At 51.5% G+C, this 21,241-nt stretch overlaps 1 protein-coding gene and 1 pseudogene across 1 annotated transcript in view; one reads left to right on the plus strand and one right to left on the minus strand.

Annotated features, from left to right (window-relative positions):
* Window positions 1-21,241, minus strand: part of Tmem132c (transmembrane protein 132C) — a 273,283-nt gene that overhangs the window by 107,206 nt on the left and 144,836 nt on the right. The gene's annotated exons all lie outside the window — the stretch shown is intronic.
* On the plus strand, window positions 6,629-7,076 carry LOC114105477 (oligosaccharyltransferase complex subunit OSTC-like; annotated as a pseudogene).

Here is a 21,241-nt window from a genome sequence, read left to right on the forward strand (position 1 = left end):
ATGGTACTCTGTGAACCCCAGATCCAGCTCTGCTTGGAACAAGATCTGCTCCCAGACTTTGCAGTTTGGAGAGTGGACCAGTAACCCTTTTAAAATGAAGTGGTAAATTGTGGCAAAGCAAGGTAAAATTTAAATTTAGCATCTGAACTGTTTTTCTTTTTTTTTCCTGGGGTACTGGGCATAGACCCAGGCATGATGTGTGCTAGGCAGGCACCCACAGCTCAGCGTTTCAACTTGCAAAACCGGAGCTCTGTGCCCCTTAAACAGTAAGCCCCTGCCTTCCCTCCAGACCCTGCGACCTGACACTCTGTCCTCTGCCTCCATGGATCTGACGGCTCTGGGGACCCCTAAGTGGAAACACAGTATTTGTCCTTTGGGGACAGGCTTATTTCACTTAGTGTGATGTTCTCAAGGGCCACCCATGTTGCTCCATGAGTCAGAACTTTGTTCCTTGTGTGTGTGGACCATGCTGTGCTCACTGCTCATCTGCTGGTGGACCCTTGGTGATCCCACCTTCTGGCTATGGTGCACGGTGCTGCTGAGAACCTGTCCCCCTCTTGGTCCCTCCTTTCCATTCTCCTGTGTTGGTGCCTGGAGGTGGACCTGCTGGATCATCTTCAACAATCTGGGCGGGGACTCTATGGCTGGAAACCACGAGTGTCTTTTCTAATGCCAGTGACACTTCAACGTCAATGGTCAATGGCAGCAATAACAACAGAACCTTCCCACCTCCAGGTTTGGCTCAGCTCGCCTTCCACCCCATTTCAGTCGTCATTTCCAACAGCCTCAAGATGCATCAAACCTGCTTGACGTGCTTAGCAGAGGAGAGAGGTGCACTTCTGACATGGCAGGCGCTAACCTGTCTGCCAGGGATTTTAGAAATGAGCCTCGCCGCCATGCAAACACGGCAAACCCCAGTCGCTCCCCTGGGAGGAAGCTGGCTGGAGACGGAGCACAGACACCTCAAGTCTATGATCCAACAGGAAGTCTGAGTCTGAGATCCAACAGGAAGCAAAAATAAAGCAACACCATCAAGAAATGTCAGGCAGAGACGGCAGAAAATGAGGTTTGCGGGGGACAGAGAGGCCACTGTGCCCGGTGAGAGTGTTAGGGTCTGGGTATGAGGTGTCCCCCGAAGCTCCTGGGTGAAGGCAGGAACCTACAGGGGGGAAATGACAGTGAGAGCTAGGACCTAACCTGTCCATCCTGGGTGGTGACTGTGGGCGGGTGGGGATGGCTGGAGGAGGGTCATGGGGCTGCCCTGGACGGGTCATCTTCCCTGTGGCCCCTTCCTCCCCCTCTGCTTCTTGGCTGTCATGAGCAGTCTTCTCCCCCGCATTCTCTTGCCTTGATGCTCTGCCTCACCTTAGGCTCAGAGCAATGGACGTGGCCTACCATGCACTGGACCTCCGGAACCATGACTCCGAATAAACTTTCCCTTCTTTAAGTTGTTTCTGCCACGTGTTCTGGTCACAGTAATGCAAAGTGACTAACACGTGGGACTAGCGATCTGGAGAGCCTTCCTGTTCAGGAGGAGGCTGCATTGGAGCGGATCTAGCTGAGGAGTGCTCTCGGGAAGCAGAACCTTGGGGCTCCTTAACTGCTGTAGGGGAATCCTGGGCGCAGAGCAGTCTCCTGATGGCTGTGTGGGCTCCTTGTTGTGGGAAGTTAAGAGGACAGAAACAATGGCTCCAGGGAGTGTCCCCTGCCCTTGAGAGAGTGTGGAGTTCACAGCTCCTGTCCTCCTGTCTGGCCACAAGCCAGGTCACCCCGTCCTGAGTTTGGGTCTAAAACAGTGTCCACGGTCTGCACAGGGCCTGCTCAGCTCTGCCCAGGGATCGTTGCCTGAGGCTGCAGGTAGCCAGCTGCCCGTGAGGACAGGAGACCAAGTCCCCGGAACTCATCACTGAGGGCTCCTCACGCATTAGCTGCGCATCCCCACTGCTAAGCACACTAAGCCACCCATACAGATTTTTAAAACAAAATGTCATTATTTTTAAATTTTACAAGGGTTTTAAATGTTTTTAAAATATCACAGAAGAAGAAAACATCCGAGTGCCAGATTCCATCCCTGGGCATTGTTATAACTTCTGCCTTTTTCAAAGATTCAGGCTGTGGATTTTCAATAAAAATGCAGGTTCCCCTCTGTGACCTGGGTGTCTATCCAGGTCAAGGGTACACTGTCTGTAATACTCAGCAACTGGATGGATCCCTGTAACCTGAGGAAATGGATACACAGGTGAGTTAGGGTTCAGGAGTCCATGCTGCTGCGACCCAGAGATTCAGACATTTGGAGTAGAGAGAGTCACTCTACAGGGATCTCTCCAATCTGGGTACACAAGAGTTTGGTCCTTTGGGAATATCAGGCAAAGTCTGGAGTCAGTTTTGATGATCATACCTGGGGTGGTATGCTCTAGCATCTACTGGGAAAGGCGAGAGGTTCTGCTTAACATCTTATGATTTACACAAATTTCCCCCATCCCGCAAAGAATCATCTCACTTCACAATGACCATAGTGCTGAGGTTGAGAGCACCATGAAACACACATCTTTCCTCTCTGGGTCTAAGGTGGCTGTCCTTAGACACCTGTCCTCATGTCTGTATCCCAGCCAGTGGAAGAGCAAGGCATACACAAATGCATACTTTTTAAGGATGTGACCTGAAAACAGGCACATATACTCTGTATTCGTATTATTAAAAGAGAGATGAAATCTTCAGTCTAGGTGATCTCGTGCCTAGTTAAAATGCAAAATCTGTGTATGGTCGAAGGAAGAAAGAGGACAATATCGTTGGACGTCTAGTCTCTGGTGTAGGGACAACAGCACCCAGAAGGGACATGTGCCGTGTTGAATGAGGGCTCTGAGCTCTTGGGCAGTGGCTTCTGGGATGGCATCTGTATTGCTGAGAGCACAGAAGAGGAGCAGGTGCCTGGGTGGGCCCCAGACACCCCTTGTGTGTGTGAAATGTGAAGGTGCCCTGCCTCTCGGCTCGGCCAGCTGCCCCCGCCAGTCAGTGCAGAGAGATGCAGAGCACGGAGCACCAGAGTGCTCTCAGGGTGCAGAGGTGAGGATAAACCTCGGGAGACTAGATGTCATGGGCTCAGGACAGCCCCGTCAGGCCTGCTGCCCTGGAGTCCCTGCCCCGAGGCCATGCTTTGCCCCGAGGGAGACCTGGTTTGGAAAAGACGATCCAGTCCCAGTGTCAACGGGGAACAGATAATAAAGGAGAGGAGGCGGAAGAGGTCCCTGTGTGGAAGTCTCCAGGACACTAGGTCCAGTACTACAGGTGGTGGGACATGCTGCGCCTGTTTAACCCCCAGCACAGAAACACTGACAAATGTGGTGCTTCCTGTGTAACACACACATCATGTATAACAACACAATGCTCTGCTCTCTACTGCCAAGCACTTCCCGAGGGTCCCCAGACATACATCTAGCCCTCACACAGGACTAGGGAGGGAGGTGCTATTCATATTCAGGACGCTTGGGGACACGGGGCAGGAAAACAGGCCACCTCCTGTGGGCTTGTGCAGCTCATAGGCAGCTAAGCTGGAACGTGCCCCAGGCATCTTCCACACGTGTGGTTCCTTCAAAGGGGTGAGGGAAGCAATTGATATCCAAACTGAAGATAAAAGGACATGTCACTTTTATAAGTAACATTTCCAAAAATTTACGAAAGGTCTCCTTCAGGTGATTTTTACATGAATAAAGTGTAACCATCGTTTCTTTTAAAATCCAGCGAAGACAGGAGGTGGGCTTTTGGCATGGGTGGCCAGCAGCCCCGCCCTGTCCATGCAGGGCCACTTCCCGTGATTGCAGCCCTCTCTCCCTAAGCCTCAGGCCCAGCATCCGAGGTACAGGGCAGCCGCACTGGAGCACCCTGGCTTCTATCCAAGCTGCCATCCTGAGTCCCAGAATTGACTTCAAAACAGCTCTGGACAAACCTGAAAGACTCCTGGAGCACACGCCAGGTGCCTTCCCTGTCCATCTCATTCACAGTGAGCACATTATTTCATTTTCTGCACAAATAAGTCACTGGCCCAGCAAATACAAGCTTTATCCACAGAGGGCTACGGAGGGCAGGGCCGGGCCGCAGACTTCTGTGCGACTCTGTGTGTGCTGCATAAGATGTCCTTTCTAATAAAAGGGACAAGGCTGCAGTTTAACCAGGCTTTCCCTGAGGGTGAGGACTCTGGCATCCGAAGGTCAACGTTCTTTGCAGGGACTTTCCACGTACCATAATCCGGAGGTCTCTGGCTGACAGGTTGTCCGGGTCTTTGAGGCTAAGCTCGTGGGTGGCTGACGCGCTCCTCCTGCACCTGTCCGAGGTGTTCCTGGCCGGCAGCAAGCTTTACGTACATAACTCAGCCCCCAGAAGCACAGCTCCATCCTGCCCATCTAAGCCCCTCATTTCCATAACTGCCTTCATCAGAGGAAAGACAGGCTGCAGGGTGGAGCATGAGGATCTCATCAACGGCTCTGCAGGGCCTCCGAATGGCCGTCCCCAAACTTCATGGCAAAATGTCCCAACATACAGAGAAGTCAGAAGAATTGTCAGTCAGCACCACGAACCACCACTCAGAACCTGTGGTCAGCCCACACTTGCTGCCCCCTGGCCTTGCCACCTGTCCATCCTTCCATCCACCCCTTGGACCATCTCACTTTCAGTTTCATCTCACCTGTGAGGGATCGAGGCATCTCTGAGGTACGACTTCCACCACTTTGCTACGCGGGTGCCTCGTTCTGCCGAGCTATTCTGCCTTAGCCAGTTGTTATCTTGTGTTGTACTCAGAGTCCACGGCCAACTGCCTGCCATCTGTTTCCATGTTTTATGGTCTGGGTTCCTACACTACAAGGGAGCAGGGAATCTTTTCTGCTGTGTTCACTTCACATCTCCACAGCCTACTAGAACTCGGAAAGTATCTGTCGAATGAGGGACAGAGGCACAAGGGACTGATGGTTGTAACTGCCCGGTCCTTACAGTAAGGGCGCAGACAGAACTCAGCACTGGGGTTCCATTATTGCCACTTCTCATGGACCACAAGGCTCTTCCTTATAAATGATGCCAACATGCCCATTTGCTCCTTGGGTGGTAACTTTGTCCCGGGGGTCAAGTCAGACCTGGGGAAGTCCTGCACATTGAACAGATGGCATGGCTCCTCCCACCCCCACCTCTGTCCAGATGTAAGAACATCCAAATAAAAGAATCAATGGAATGAGCGTAGGGAAGTGTGGACGCTGGCCTGGGTGATGGACTCCCTGGACTCAGTGTCCTTCTCTGACAGTGGAAGGAGGACTGGAGGCTGCCCGTCAGCGCTGGGAGGAGTGGGGGGCCTGGGTGAGGTGTTGGAACACAATGCAGGCTCATCTGAGAGCTGCTTCCCTTCCCCGAGCGCTGCCCAGTTACAATACTCTGGTCAACTTCTCCAGGGCCTGGTTTCGGGAGTGCCCTAAGTGTGGACAGTCCTCCATCAGTGGATCCCAGGCTGCTGTCCTCACAGGAAGGGGAAAGATTACTCTAGGTGCTGGGAGACCCATGGCACCTCTGGCTGTGGGACTTGGTAGGTGGCTCAGCCTGGAAAATCGGGAAGCTAAAAGACCACCCCCAGGAGCAAAACCATGTTCCAGGGTGGGCTTGGTCGGGGGCTATTTCCCCATGGAAGAGGCCTCTCCTCCCTTGCCTCTGGTGTGCACCCCAGACCACCTGCCACTGGTCATCACGGAGGTGTGCATTGCACCCAAGGGAGGCCGGACATTTTGAAGGTATTTGTTCCGTGAAGGAAATGTCTGCAAGGTCCCTTCAAGACTCTTTGGTGAAAAGAAATCTCTCCAGGGCCCACATCTCATTTTCATACCTGTCACCTCTTCTGATCACTTCTCCCTTCCTCTTCAGGAACAAAATTTCCATGATAATTGGAGATGTCATGGTGGCTCCTGCAAGAGCTGGTGTCTGGCAGAACTGGCTGCATATTAACTAAGTAGAACCCTCCAAGGTGCTTAGCCCTGCAGCCAAGATTCCCCTCCAGGGGGCGGGAGGCCGCTCCGCACAGAGCTTCTCCTGGGTCTCATTCTCTTTCTGACTCAGTAAAGGGACTGAGAGGCACGGCTTCCTCCTTTGGCAGGAGGAGATGCGATCTTCATGTCAGTCAGTGTGATTTACTATGGGCGCTGACCCTTCCTTCTCTGTGCTTCGGAGCAGGGAGCAGAGGTCACTGAGCCTCTCCCCTGGCCCCTGGCCCCTTTAGTACTTTCCACTTGATGCTCCCTCTGCCCAGAGCTGTCTCTCCCTTGATCACATGACTCCTTTCCCTCTTCATGTGGGTCTCTGTGTAAATGCCACCTTCCAGGAGGGCTCTCCCTGGGACCTGCATCAGCCTGCTCCCCCCTGTCTCCTGTGTCCCCTCCTCTGCAGTAGGCATCCTCGGCACCTCCCTCTCCCTGCACACCATACATCATCCACTTTGTGTCTCCCAGCAGGATCAGCTCCATAGGGACGGGGACTTGGCCGTGTCCCATGCACTACTGCTGGGTCTCAATGTGCGTGTTTGTCACATGATCTCAGACCCAGAGCAAAGACAAATACAAATTCTTGGCTTCTGACATTTCAAAAATGGAGGCAGGCCACCAATATGGAAGCTTTGTACCGGGTCCCATTCTTAGTGCTGGAGTGTCCCAACCTGAAGCTGAAGCCGCTGCCCCGGTGCACACGCCATCAGCCGTGACGTGTGTGCTCAGGTGGTGGTGTCTTGTTTCCTCATCACTGGAGGAATAATTCATGACGTTATTGTTGGCTCCAATGTTGGCTCTATGACTGATGAACACGGGCATCAGAGGCCAGTAGCTTTCCTGGCCTACAGAGTAGGACAATATATCATGGAAGGACTTGCACCCGGCTTCCTGTTTACAATGGGGGGGGGGAGGTTAGGTTTCATAATCCTGGGCTGATCCAGTGCACCAAATCTTCCAAAACTCAGTAGATTTTTTCTTCTATTTGTAGGGTTCGTCTGTGTCCTACTGAGCTTTGTCACGGCCAGGGTATTCCTGAGAATGAAACTGCCGAGCTACCTGATGGGTTAGAGTGCCTTTTAGGAAGAAATTAGGGGATTCTGGATTTGCTCCTGTTAGTGAAGTTTTAAAGGCTGTACCAAGTCCCCTTCAATAAAATGTGGAAAAGAATAAAAATAGAAGAAGATTCAAGTGAAAACATAGGACATATATTAAAGCTTGGACTAGAATTTCTTGGTATCAGAGACAAGTTTATCACAGTATTACTTTTTCCTGCTGACCTGTTGTACCAATGACGTTAAGTGTCGTTTTCTTAGTTTTTTATTTCGGAAATATACTGTTCTTCTAAAATTGTGATATTTGAATAAAGTGACCATGTTTTACAACCCCATTTAACACTTTTTTTTGAGATATGTCTAATTTTCAGAAGTTAATGTAAAATTAGGGAGCAAGATCCCATTAACTGAGAACTCGGGAATGCTGATCTGCTTCATTGATGATGCTCTGACTTTAAGTGGTGTGTGTGATAGCGGGTTATTTCACATATGTGTGTGAGACTGTTTGCTCAACAGTAAGATGTATGAAAGGAGCAGAAATCAATAATTTTTCTTTTCTTTCTTTTTTTTTTTTTTAAAAAGGAGGCAAAGAAAAATCTAAAAGTTTTACCACTCCCCACCCCCATGGCATGGGACAGTGCCCCCTGGTGGCCCAGGACGGACTCTCAGGGTGATGGGTGCAGCGGGTGCCAACCTGCAGAGGAAACTCCAGGAGATCCCTGCTCTGCTCACTCCCTTACTGCACAGCCTTCACTCTGCAGCTCCCATGATGCCGGCACCAGGGCATGTCCAGGGCTCTTAGAGTGAGAGGTAAAATGTGTTTGTGGCGCTATTTTACTTGGTCGTTGTTTGGAAAACACCCATGCCTCGTTGACTGGTTAAGTGAACTCTGGCAGCTCCACGGGGTAGAATATTAAGTGACAGTGAAGAGGCTGAGGGAATGGAGGGACCCAGACAGAAAAGGCACGGGGAGCTGTCGGCAGAAAAAGGAGCAAGACGGACACGCAGGACATGGGTAGGAGGGAAGCCGGGGCAGGCCGTCCCCTCTGCTCAGGTTGGTATGGAGGAAGATCAAAGGCAGCCCAGAAGCCACCACAAGGGTCTCTCCCAGTGATGGGAGATGCAGGTGGGCAGGTCACCGGGAGGACTTCCTTTGTCTATTTTCCACATTGTTGCCAGTTTTCAGCCAAATTTCTCCTTTAAGGAACAATGACACTGATTAACAAGGGTGTAGTGGATGGGGGTCCGGAGGGTCCCGTGGCCAACACGAAGGCCTGAGGGGCCTTGTGCTAGGCTGGGCTCCACCCAGCATCCTGGTATGTGTAGACCTGGCAGAAAGCAAAGTACCTGGGTGGTGACCCAAAGGTCAGAGGACCAGCCTCCCTGCTCCTAGGAGATGATCTCCAGGCTGTGCAACTTCATTTGAAAAAGTCAGACCAGGCAGGGCCACGTGATTCAGGGTGGGCCTTGGGTCCCAGGTGTCAGCTGGCCCTCCTGAGGTGCTGGCAGCTGAGTGCAGCCTCCAATAGTCGGCTGTGCCTGGGTGATAGAGCCCGGGGATGTCTCTGGACACCAAGGCTCCATCCCTCCCTGGGCAGTAGTGATCCAGGCAACTCGGGTGGCCCACACTTGGCCGGGGAAGAAGCATCACCCCAGACTCGGCAGGAGGAGGGGGGCCGTGGGTTTCTTGAACTCTGCCTTTTGAGCTTTTTCCCTGGACGATGTAATCCTCATCCTTCCTGTGACACACCGTGGCCATGACAGCTTCAGTGAGGCCCGTAGAACCCTCCCAACCACAATGGGTGTGGGGAGCGTGTGGTCTGCAGACTGTTCCCTAAGGCCACTTCACCGGATTTCTTGCTCCCCCACCAGAATGCCAGCTGCCGGGTTTAATAAGTGTCTGGCTTCTGGAAGGGACCATACAGGCATCGAGTTCATGTGCAGAGGCTGCTGGAACCCTCCCGGCAGGGTTGGGACCTGGTGCGCAGTGAGGCTGACGCCTGGCATTTCCTGTCCTCGTCCACTCATGGGCAGAAGCCCCTGTGCCAAACGCCAGTCTGCAAACCACGCCATGCTCATGAGGCATGCAGCCGCTCTCAGGCTGTCGCGCGTGTGTGTGTGGGGTCTCCAGCAAGGCCCAGAAAGGAGCCACAATTGGCCAGGCGAAGCGCACCACGGAACTATTGGAATGCAGAGTGGACACAGATGGGTCAGTGGGGGCAGAGTGTCAAGTCGCAGGCCTTCTACAGTTTGGAAAGGAACTAGCGGTGAGCTCAGATCCCTGACAGCACGCGCTGGGGCCAGGTGCCAGGCGAAGGATGCCCGTGAACGTGGGGTGCCCGGGCAAGGTGCTTCCTCTCAGCATCTGAGTGCTTGCCAGGCTGCTCTGATCCTGCCCAGGGAAGACGTCTGGGGAAAGTGAGATGACTGTGTCTTATTCCCACCCGGCCATCGGTGGGAACTGTGGTTCACCAGGCTCCCATCTATCTGATGGGAGCTGGACAGAAGCCAGAGCTTGGTATGAACTTCCAACTGACTCAGGCCATGCAGAAAATGGGCAAAGCGCCTTCTGGACAGCAGGCAACCCGAATTCACAAGACACAGGAGGCGGGGGGGGGAAGTGAGGAGCCCTGCCAGGAAAGAGCGGGGACCGCACTGGCCCAGGAGGAAGACGCAGGGCCAGAAGGCAGAAAGCCATGGTGTTTGCTTCTATTTTTAAAAAGCCAGCAGAAAGTCCTGTCTCTTGGCCAAGCTGGGCACTTGCTTGGCAGGGCCCAGGGACACAGGTGGTGACCAAGGTGCAAGCCGCCTGTCCTGCTCACCGTTTGGTCAGACAGCAAAAGTTTTAGGGTGGTTGCTCTCAGGATTTCATCAAGGAGAAAGAATCTCAGATCTCAAAGGCACAGTAAATGACAACAGAGAAGAAGGTACGGTGGAAACGTGCCTGGAGGAGGAGGGGACACAACCCTGGCTCGTTGTCTAGGTCTTGGATTCTGGCAGGTGGCTAGTCTCAGGGCACCGTTCAGCATCATAGTGACCATTCCCAATTCCCCAGTAGCACAGACTTGGCCCTCTACTTTTTCCCTCTCGCGTGCCCTAATCTGTGAAGACAGAGGCCTGGGCATGATGGGGCCCAGAGGAGAAAGGAGACAGTTGCTTGGAATTAAGGTCCAGTTCACTCTGGAAACCAAGGAGGATGCTATTTCCTCTTAAGCAACACCATGGTTTTTGTCTGTAGCTGGAGGCAGCCATCCTGGCTGCTGTATCTTAAGGAAGCACGATGGCTCCCTGTCCCGCGTCCACTACCAGCAGACCCCCCGGTTCCCTCCGCAGAGGGCTAATGTGCAGGGTTTCCACGGCACTGATGACCATGTCACTTGAGTTCAGCTCTTCTTGACCTCTTCCTGGGCTCTGGTGACACGGGTGTCCCCTTTACCGATATAGTTGGCTTTTCAGATGTGCGTACTCCTCTGCACGTGAGTTAGACGTTGGCAAGTGGCTCTTAAAAGCTTCATAGCACCCAAAAATTATTTTAGAAGGCGTGCAAGCCCCCCTCCCATGAGAAATGGAGAGGGTGGTGTTTAACTGAGAATATATTTGCACAGAAATGTGTTGGCATAAACATCAGTGGGCAAAACAAACAAGGCAAAGAAATGTTCCCAAGTCTACCACCAGGCTTGAGCTACTCATCCACCCCCCAAATCAGCCTATGCAAGACCATCTGAAGACACAGAGCTGCCAAGTCGGTGGTGGGTCAGAGAGCAGCGTGGCTCTCGCAGTCTTCCACAGCAGGACCTGCCCCCACCCTTCAGCCCAGACTGTCCAGGAGAGGGGGGGGGTATGATGACACCCCAGCAGGGAGATGAAGGGCAGCTGCTCCTAAGGAGAGAACCCTGGGGCACAGAGAGCTCAAGATGCAATGTAGGGACAGGCTGTGAGTGAACCCCATGACAGGAGGCCCCAGGAATCTAGATGTCCCTACCTCTTCCATGTATTGGTTATTAGCAGGAGAAACAGTCAGTAGCTCTCCATGAGGAGCATCACCAGGTCAGGTGACATCCCTCAGATAACTCACCCACAGACCCAGAAGCACTGTGAAGGTCAGCCTGGGCTATCAGGACTACTGACCACACCACGGGCTCGTCAGCAAGTACATGTAGAGCAGGTGATAGTCGCTACTACTAAACCCCAGAGCCGCGCGAGTGGGCTCTCTCCATCAGAGGCACAAAATGACCCTCCAGTTCCCACCGTTCATTGGTGTCTTATTCCCACTCGGCCAGGACCTGCGCAGGACCACACGGCTGTGTGACCATCTGCAGAGAAGCTCAGAGGCTGCCCCGAGTCCCTTCAAGACGTGCATCCTGGAGCGTTTCTCAGGGCTCCACTCGCCTGTCGGCAGGCGGGCCCTCTGCCCCTTTCCAAACACATAAAACGCTCCCCTCCTTTGATGCCTTAGGACTGCTGGCCGAGTGGCAGCCCTGGGAAGCAGCCCCCCCCTGCAACCGGGGAGCTCCCCATCGCAGCCGCTGGACATGGAGGTTCTTCAAACATTTCTCACCGACATTTCTGGAGCCTTTTCAACAAGACGGTCCGAGGAAATGAAGCACCCAGATGGTGCCTCGGGAGAAATCCTGTCCTTTGGATTCTCATCTCAATGTCTCAGCCGCCGGAATGGTTTGGTCTTATAAAAAGAAACAGCCTGTGAAAACACTCATACCCAACTGCCAGGGTTTCAGATTCTTCTCTCCCTCAACCCTGAAACCTGGGTATCACACTCCTCTCCACCTGGTCTGACGTTTCTCAAGTACAGGTAGATCTCCAGGTGCGGTGGGTAGCAATGGAATGGAAACAAGTCAGAGAGGGGTTGCCCAGGGCACAGGGCACCTCTGGGCCCGGCAGGATTCTCTCCTGTCTCAGCTCTGATTTCCTCCACGGGGTTTCATTTCCAGACTCCCTGGGGGGGGTAGTCAAATGGGGACACCATGCTTCCAGGCTGGGAGATGGGGTCTGTTTCCATCAGCTGTAGCTGAAGTCTACTGGGATCTTTGGTGATGGCCCACCACAAAAAATCAGCAGGCCTGGCTGCTCTGGGGCAATGCCTGTGGCCCGGGGAAAGGAATCGTTTGATTGGCTGCACCTTCTTCTCCTGCCCAACTTGGAGTCTGGTGGTGAGGACAGGAGCCCCCAAACTGCAGGATGAAGAGTGAATGGGGGGGCAATGCTTGTGGATGTGAGGGCGGCATTTGCAGAGGGAGGGCGGGACTCAGGCAGGTTGAGGCCAGGGATGGGCTTCAAGCACGTTGAGGAGGACACTAGCCACAGGTAATGTCACCTTGGTTTTGCTAGATGACTAGCATGCTGCCCCATGGCTCTATAGGGTGGTGTTGAATCTCTCCCTAGATCCAGATATCCCAGGTGTGGCCCCAAATGGGGCTATTGGCAGATGCTGAAGACAGTTTAAGAGGTGGTGCCATATTAAAGCACGTCCTTAGGTCACTGTTCCCAAAGAGAACTGTGGGACCCCAATCCACCCTCTTTTTCTGCTTTCTGGTCATGGGGTGAGTATTCCTTGTCCACCACATGATCTTGCCATGGCCTCTAGAGGCCCAAAGTGTAGGGCCATTCAGTCTCAAACTGGAGGAGCCCCAGAACCTTTCTCTTTATGGTTCATTGTCTCAGGTATTCCATTATAGCAACGCACCGCTGACCAACGCACACGTCTTCCTCAAACAATCCCGCGGAGCTGCTTTCCTATCTCCAAGCCTGGGGCTGACCGTGCTGTAGCACTGACTTGCCCACAGCCTGGAGGCCTGGAGTGGTCCTCACAGCCATGGCAAGTCCACTCCTTCATGTCCCCTGTCTAGAACTCTGCAGGAAACTCCCAGCATGGCTGGATGCAGGGCTTGGCACGGTCTCTTCTGGGAAGGAGACAAGTGCTCCTCTGTTGAGGGTTGTGCTCTTTGTGGAGGAGAGTGAAAATCTGACTTCAAAGAGATCCAAGTGTCTGGGCAGATGATGAGGCTGCCTGGCCCCCGTGCACCCACTTCTGTGCCTGGAGTGCTCTCCTGTGCTGGTGCATTGCCCCCTGCTGGTCATGAGGAGGAAAGCTGCACATCAAGGACGCTGGGGCAGAAAGGACACTGTGAGTGGCTTCCTCCCAGAGCAAGAAAACAACCAAGCCAGCACCTGCCCTGGCTTGCCCAGCTTCCCATCGCATGTGGCAGGACGCAGTCCCGCCTGAGGCAGGAGGCTTTGGGACAAGTGACAGAGGATCTGGATGGAAATATCACGGCTGCTCGGAATCTCACAGGGTCTAGTCCCTTTCTGGTCACTTCCCCTCCAACTGTCTACTGGAGGAATGTTAAGTCCACAGGTGGGTCTACTGTGCTTTCTCTAGAGAGGCTCAGAGGCACACTGGACGTAGCAGCAAACAAGCATATTTACCATGACCTTGAATAGCTGGTCATGATCATGGAGGGCATCCTGGGCACCAGGCTCTAGGCTAGGCACCTTCCGCAGATTAACTTCAGGATCTGTGACAGCATGGCTGTCAATGCTGTGGAATATTTAAGGCTTAGCAATTAGGAACTGTATGGCTGAAGTTGTTTCTCCAGAATCTCATGCATTGAACCCCTAAACCCAGTGTGAGTGCACTTGGAGACAGGGTCTTCAAGAAGGGAATGTAGGTTCAATGAGGTCACAGGGAAGAGCCTGATTCAGTGGGATTGGTGTCCATATAAGAAAAGAGAGACACCAGGGATCTCTTGCTGCGTGCACAGAGGGACACATCCACAGGACACAATAAGAAGGCAGCCATCTGCGAGGCAGGGGAGAGCCCTTACCAGATGCAAACCCTGCCAATACTTGACCTTGGTGTTGCAGCCTTCAGAACCAGCCTGAATTCAGGAACTGGGAAGACTGTGTTTTCCACAGGTCATCCAAGGTGACTTCCTTGCACATTGTCTCCTTAAAATATGACCTTGACATTCTTCCCACCTCGAGGTGGAATGGACCTTCCTCCCTCTGAAACCAGGCAGGACTTTGGGACTCTTTTGACCAAAAGAGCTTGTGGTGCTGGTATGTGGCTTCTAGAAGATTCCCTTGCTCCTGGACCCCCTGGTCTGCCATAGAAATGGTCTGACTACTCTGTGGTCCTGGTACCCCATGGAAAACCCCATAGGATATCCTGGAGAGGACTTGGGAGGGACGGAGGAAGGGAGAGGCAGAGAGAGGGAACAGGAGGCCCACCCCACTGCCCGCTTGCCCAGTGCAGGCTCCAGATGCCCTGTGTCCCTTTGCACCTCAGTGAGGAGCCTTGAGTTAGAATCACCCGACCGAGGGCTGTTCAAGTTCCTGGCCCACGTCAACTAGGAGGGCCAGCAGGTGCCCATCCTCGTGGCTATGGGCCACGATTTTCTAATGCATCAGGTGACAGATCTCGTCTTGTGACACTGTGAGGGATAAAGGGGACAGGCAGACATGGTTCACCCTGCATGATGCTATGACTCTTATTTTTGTTGTTTTAGATACAAAACTACAATGACCAACATGAAACTCCTAGGAACACTGGAGGTCAGAGTCAGAACCCAGCCCAGTTCCCCACTTCATAGACCCCAGGGCATAAATAAGCTGTCCTTGGAAGAAAAGACCACTGCAGAGCTTAGAAAGGGGACTGTATCCTCCCCCAAAGACCAGCCACTTGTGCCCCGGCTGCCTTTGAACCCAGGGTGGGAGGATTTTCCTGCCTCTGAGAGATGCACACCACTGTCTCAGAAGATGGGCTCAGAAAGCCTCATGTGCAGATAACACGTCTCTGGGTGTTGGGGGCCCTGCGGTCCCAAGGCCGATAATAGCCTTCAAGTTTTCTTCACTCCCTCTCAAAGAAATTATTATTTAAAGTGGGGATTCTCGGAAGCGAGGCCCGAGAGTTAATGGTATCGTTTTGGCTGGATGCCATCTCTTCTGAAGACCTGGATAATGAGACACACGTTGCCCTTCATGTTTTAACAATGCTCCAGGTAATGGCAGAGCTTTTATCCCAGCCCCCGACTGACACGGCCCCCTGAAAAGCTCCGTGACTGGTTAAGTGGGAGGAAAGAGAAACACTTGGGAGGAGAGGGCAATGGAAAGCTCTGTGGACGTGATTCTATTCAGAGGGAGCAGCCCCAGCCCGGCTCAGCGCTCCAAGCCCGCACCGCTACCGTGGGCTCTTTGGTAGGTGTCATCCATTAGGGCCATTATCGTCCCTGACGAGGCTGTGTCTGGAGAGGGCAAGATTATTCACAGATCGCCTGTCGCCTTGGCCCCGTCAAGCCTGCCGAGAGGCTGCCAGTAACCGATGTCTTTCCTCCGAGCAGCTCCTTCCCCTCTCGGAGGCACGGCACGGGCAGCCAGCCAGGGGCTGACCACACTGTAGCACTGACACCTGGAGTCTGCTCTCAGGGGTGAATGGGAGCGACAGCTGTTCTTCCAGGAGGGCAGCGTGGTTGGTGTGAGTGCTTATTCTCAGGGTTGGAGAGTATCCTGGGGTTTTCCCCACGTCCCTGCTCACCCGCTCAGCTGTTGATGGACATCTGGGTCATTTCCTCCCGTGGTCATTATGGCTATGACTGTGGTTTTCATGCAGCAGTGTGGGTCTGGGCATATATTCTCGGTTCTCTTAGGTGTGTATCTAAGAGGGGAGTAGCTGGACCATTTGACAACTCTGCTTAACTTTTTTTTTCTGTCTATTTATTTATTGCTTTGGGATTGGTGTTCCTGAGATACACACCATAGTGAATTGTGAGGATTCTCACACGAGCACGGCCCCTTTATATACTTCACTTTGCTCCTTATTTTTATGGCATTCACCCTTCTTTTGCCCCTTAGTTCTCTCTAGCTCCTGCATAGATGATAAAACACTGGGCCCTGGACTTTCTGGGTCTGACTAAGTGAAATACTTAGTGTGACATTCCCTGGGTCCACTGAGGAGCTGCCACAGCACCGAGTACCATCCTGTGCCCTCACGGGTTGTGCCCAGGAGTTCCACCTCCCCATGGCCTTTTCCAGCCTTTGTGTCTTTTGTCACTGTCATCCTAGTGAGTGGAAAGCTGTATCTCAGTGTGATTTTGATTTGCACTTCCTTGGTGACTAATTATGTTGGGAACCTTTTCCATGTACTTATTGGGCCATTTATACGCCCTTGGAGAAATGTCTACTGATATCTTTTATTTTTTAAATTGAGTTAATTGTGTCTTTATTGTTGAGAAGCGAGTGCTTTACAAGTGGTTGACACTAGATGCTCATCGGATAATGACACAGATGACTTCTTTTATTCTGTAGGCTGCGGCTTTGCCATCTTTCCAGTGCTCTTTCAAGTCCACAAGTTTTTAATTTTAATAGAATCTGATTCCTCTGTTTTTTTTTTTTCTTTTGTTGCTTGTGATTTTAGAGTTGTAACTAAGAAAGTATTGCCCAATCCGAGGTCATGTGCACCTGTTTGCTCTTTCCATTAGGGTCTTGATCCATTTTGATTTGTTTTTGTAGATGGTGTGATGTAGGCTCCACATCAGTTGTCCCAGCACCATTTATTGAAAAGACTATTGTGCTGGGTGTGGTGGCCATGCCTGCAATCCTAACAACTCAGGGGGCTGACGCAGGAGGTTGAGGACAATCTCAGCAATTTAGCAAAACCCTGCCTTAAAATAAAAAATAAAAGGGCTTAGAATGTAGCCCGGTGCTTGTGAGCCCCTGGGATCAATACTTAGTACTGTGAACAACAGCGATAACAATAAGAAAACTGTTTCTCATAGAATTCTTTTGAGATTCATTCCTGTTGAAAATCAACCAACCAACCATAAATTGATGGGTTTATTTCTGGACTTGGTATTCCAGTGATCTGCATGTGTCTATAGCTATATCTACATCATCTATATCTACGTCAGTACCATGCAATGCTGGTTACTATAGCTTTGTAGTATGCTTTGAAATATAAAAGTTAAGTGAGCCTTCCAAATTTGTTCTTTTTCTACATTGTTTCAGTTATTTATTTTTTGTGTGGTTCTGGGGATTGAACCAAGACCTTGTGCATGGTAGGCAAGCTGTCTACCACTGAGTCACACCCTCAGTCCCTCCATGTGAATTTTTGAATCCATTTCACAATTTCTGCCAAAGTAGCAGCTGGGATTTTGATAGGAATTGCATTAAATCTGTAGGTGAATTTGGGGAGTGTTGTTATTTTAACAATATCATGTCTTCCAATCCCAGAATACAAGATATCTTTCCATTTGTTTGGGAGGTCTTTTGTTTATTTCAATAATATTTTCCAGTTTTCAGGGTATAAATCTTGCACATATTTTGACAAAATTATTCCAAGGTATTTTGTCCCTTTTGATGCTATTACAAATGGAATTTTTTTAAAAAAATTCATTTTCAGATATTTATTACTCTGTACAGAAAATGCAATGCCTGTTAGGTTTTGCATATTGACCCTGCAACCTTGAAAAACTCTCTTATTGGTTCTAGGAGTTTTTCAGTCAGTTTCTCAGCGTTCTCTCTAGGGAATATTATGTTATCTGCACACAGATCATTTTACTCCTTCCTTTCTGTTCTACATGCCTTCTATTTCCTTTTCTTGCCTAATTGCATTGGCTGTAACCTCCAGTACAATGTTGAATAGAAATTGTGGGAATGGACGTAGTTTTCTTGTTCTTGATCATTCAGATTCTGCCATATGGAGAGTAGGGAACAACACAAAGGCTTCTACAGAAGGAATCCCCAAGGAAGGGGATCATATCACCAGAATGAAAACATTAAAAAGTTGGTCTGCATAGGACTTTAGATCCTAGAGATGCAAAGGATTATGATATACTGGTCCAGAAGAATCCATATGAAACATCCCTCAGAGAGAATTAATGCAGCAAAAAAGTAGTTGGTACCCAATGAGAGGGTGGAGAGGGTAGAGCAGATAGCTGGAGGACAGCCCAGGTGATAGCTGGTGAGGCTGAAAGCTAGTCCACCCAGAGTTCTGGAGAAAGACCTAGGGATAGAAGTCAGGTGACACCCTGAGTATGTGGAAAGCCTTTCTGAGCAGGTGGATAAGACTTGGAGGCCAGTGTCACATCAGGAACCAGACACCTAAGGAGCAAGTGGGCGATAAGGTCAGCAGGCCCTGAGTGGTTTAAGGAACGTTTCTTGAGTGCCAGCTAGCCATAGGGAGGATATCGGCACACTTCAAGTTTATGTTGGAGCCAAAAGCATGTCACAGAAATAGAGCAGGGACTGACAGACACTTGTCCCTGCTGCGTTGACACAGTCCTCTAGCTGACATTGTCAGGAATTCACAGGCTGCTCTGCACCAACAGAGACCAGGAGCCTGCGGCAAAGCCCATGGCAGAATCACCTGGTGATCCCAACTGACCAGGGTGCTCAAGCTGTTCCAGGCAGCCAATCCATCCCCCTCGAAGTTCTTATATTCCAGGAATAATGGACGGTCCAGACAGCAAGCTGGTTCCTTTCATCCGACCCCTTTTTAAACGGTTTCCTATGCCATATCAATGCCCTTCACCTGTCCAGCTAGTTCTGGTTGCCCACAGAGCGCCTTCACTCTCACCTGCCATTTGTCCACCCAACAGAACCGTGTGGAGGTGAAGAGTCTGGTTTTGGGCATCTGCCAATGCTGGGCTGGAAGTCAGCTCCAGTCCTCACTGGTTGAGCTCCGCGGACGAGTCACTTAGAACTCAGCCTTGGTTTTATCATGCCACCCCCGTCCCCAATGATATTATAGCTAAAAGCATGACATTGGCTGTGCCTTCCAAGCCTTACAGAGCACCTGATGGAGGACAGCGCCAAGACCCGGCTGTTACTGCTGACAAACTACCCTGTGGGGTAGCGAGGACAGACGCTGTTATCTTCATGCTACAGAATCAGCTCTGGCAATTAGGATGCAGGGAGTTTTCCATAACAATACCTCCACCCAGGACCAGAGAGAGTTCCCAAACCCCGTTCTCCTGATTGATGATCGGTGGGTGTTCTCCCTACTCCACTACCAGGGCTTTTCACTTCATGAGCGGCTGATTAATTAGAATGATTAGTAAGTAGTAAAGCAGCCACAAAGATGCTCCATGAGGAGAAATTGTGACTGCAACCTGACAACAGGTCATGCCCCATCATTGACCCTCTTGGAACTTCTCTGACCTGTATCTGAGTCACAGAGGCACCAGACTCCATCCACAAAAATCACCCTTTCAAATGTGCTGCCACTGGCTGCAAGGTATGTGTGTGGGGAGATCTGCAGTGTCTACAAAGCCACTGTGGTGACCCAGGTGTTCCCTGGGCAGGAAGGCCCCTGGGCAAGGGGAGGGGAGGGCAGCCTACTGGTGTTCCTCATTGTGGAAGAGCCTGGCCAGCTACCTACACAGAGGCTTTGCACTAGAATGACCTGGAGTCCCACCGTAATCAATACCAAGCGCTTGACTCAAAATCCAGGCTTGTTCATAGACATTCAATTCAGAGAACTGAGTGTTTACCAAGAAAGGGTAAAAAAGGATTTCCATTCCCAAATTACCTCCCCTGTTAACCTCCATTGATTCTTGCTGCTCCAAACTGAGTCCTCTTAATTAGGATTAGTTTTTAGCTGCATTTGGAAGGAATAGTTAGAACCTAGACGCTGGCCCAGATCTGTCTTTTGGGATTCGGGACACACTTGCAAACTCTGCAGTCTTGGAGCACATTAGGGGAGAAAGAGCGGTTCTAAGTTCTTGGGTTGGTTGGAAAGCATATCTCAGGGTGTGTGAAAGTCCCAGGTGCAGGGCTGTGCACTGGGCAGCCGTTAGCAGAGGGGTGGTCAAGAAACAAGAGACATCCCAGGAGTTCTAACACACAGCATTGGGAAGGATCACTGCATGTCCTCACATCTTGCCCTTCTCCCAGTCCCCTGGCTCCCTCCTCTCCCGACATCTCGGTGGCATGAGAGCAAACCTTGGCCACCAGCATGCTCTCGAAGGTAAGGACCACGTCTTCTCCAGGATTTATTCCCTTTCTTTCTGCTCCTCCTTTCCCCTCCTCTCCCTCTCCTTCGTGTGAGCCCCATTCACAGATGACTAAAATGAGATGCCACCATATCGCTGCTCTCAGTAGCAGGGTGCAACCCTCCTGGACCACAGATTGCCCCACCCCAGCAGGACAGCCTCGAGTGCACACTGCTGGGGCTGATAGTGGACAAGCACGTGGAAAACAGAGAGGGAAGACAAGTTGCCAAGGAAACAAAACTCTTCTAGAAGGAGTCAGCTTTTCCTAAGCCTTCCTGACCTCGGTAGCCATGAGGCGGGGGGGTTGTGAAGACCGGCACGTGGCTGCCATCTGGGAGGGGAGGGCTTGCTGAGAGGGCTGTAGCTTCTAGATGCATGTTGGGTCAATTTCCACCAATTCAAGTTCGTTCCTGGTGTCCAGTTCTGTTCCCTTTGTCCCCTTTCTTCTATTGGAGACATGTTGGGATTTCCCCGCACTTGCCGAACTCACCACCGCATCAGGCTTGGAAATTTGGAAAGAGGAATGTCTGAATAATGCTGCCATTTCTCAAAGTCACACTAAGTCACCCAAGGCTCCAGATAAAGGCGACACAGATCGTCAGACAGTGGGAAATGCAGCAGCCCACGTGCCAGCCAATGCCCCACATGGCCCACTGGACCCGTCCAGGAGGGAAGGTGGAGCTGGGTAGACACCAGCTTTGCATTCTGTCCCCAGGTATGACTGTGTTATCCTATCTCTAAAATGAAATCGGAGCAGAACGTGTCAATCCCCGTCTCCTGAACATGAATTCGCAGCTCTGGGCATCCAGAGAGAGGCCATTCTTTTTGGACCTGACATCTGTGTCTAACCTTGAAGCGCCACGTGCTGTAAATATGATCTACAGCCACCGAGAGGGGAAAAGTGGATAAAAACCCAAGAGAGGAGGTGGGAGGGAAAATGGGTCTCGGCCCTTCAGGAACCGCCGCCCCCACTACCGGCTTGAGATTACGATTCAGCGCCAAGACTGGGGAAGAGACAGAATGGACAGTTTGGGACTCAAAACTCCCATGTATCTTCTCACCAAGGCCCAGAGTGAGAGGGGTTGCTGCAACTGAGAGCAGGGCTTGGCACTGCCACGTTAGGGGTGGATTGTGCCACCAAGTCTGTGCCTTTACCAGTAGCCCCCTGGAAACG

The sequence above is a fragment of the Marmota flaviventris genome, chromosome 1 (assembly GCF_047511675.1).
Source record: "Marmota flaviventris isolate mMarFla1 chromosome 1, mMarFla1.hap1, whole genome shotgun sequence".
Lineage (NCBI taxonomy): Eukaryota > Metazoa > Chordata > Mammalia > Rodentia > Sciuridae > Marmota > Marmota flaviventris.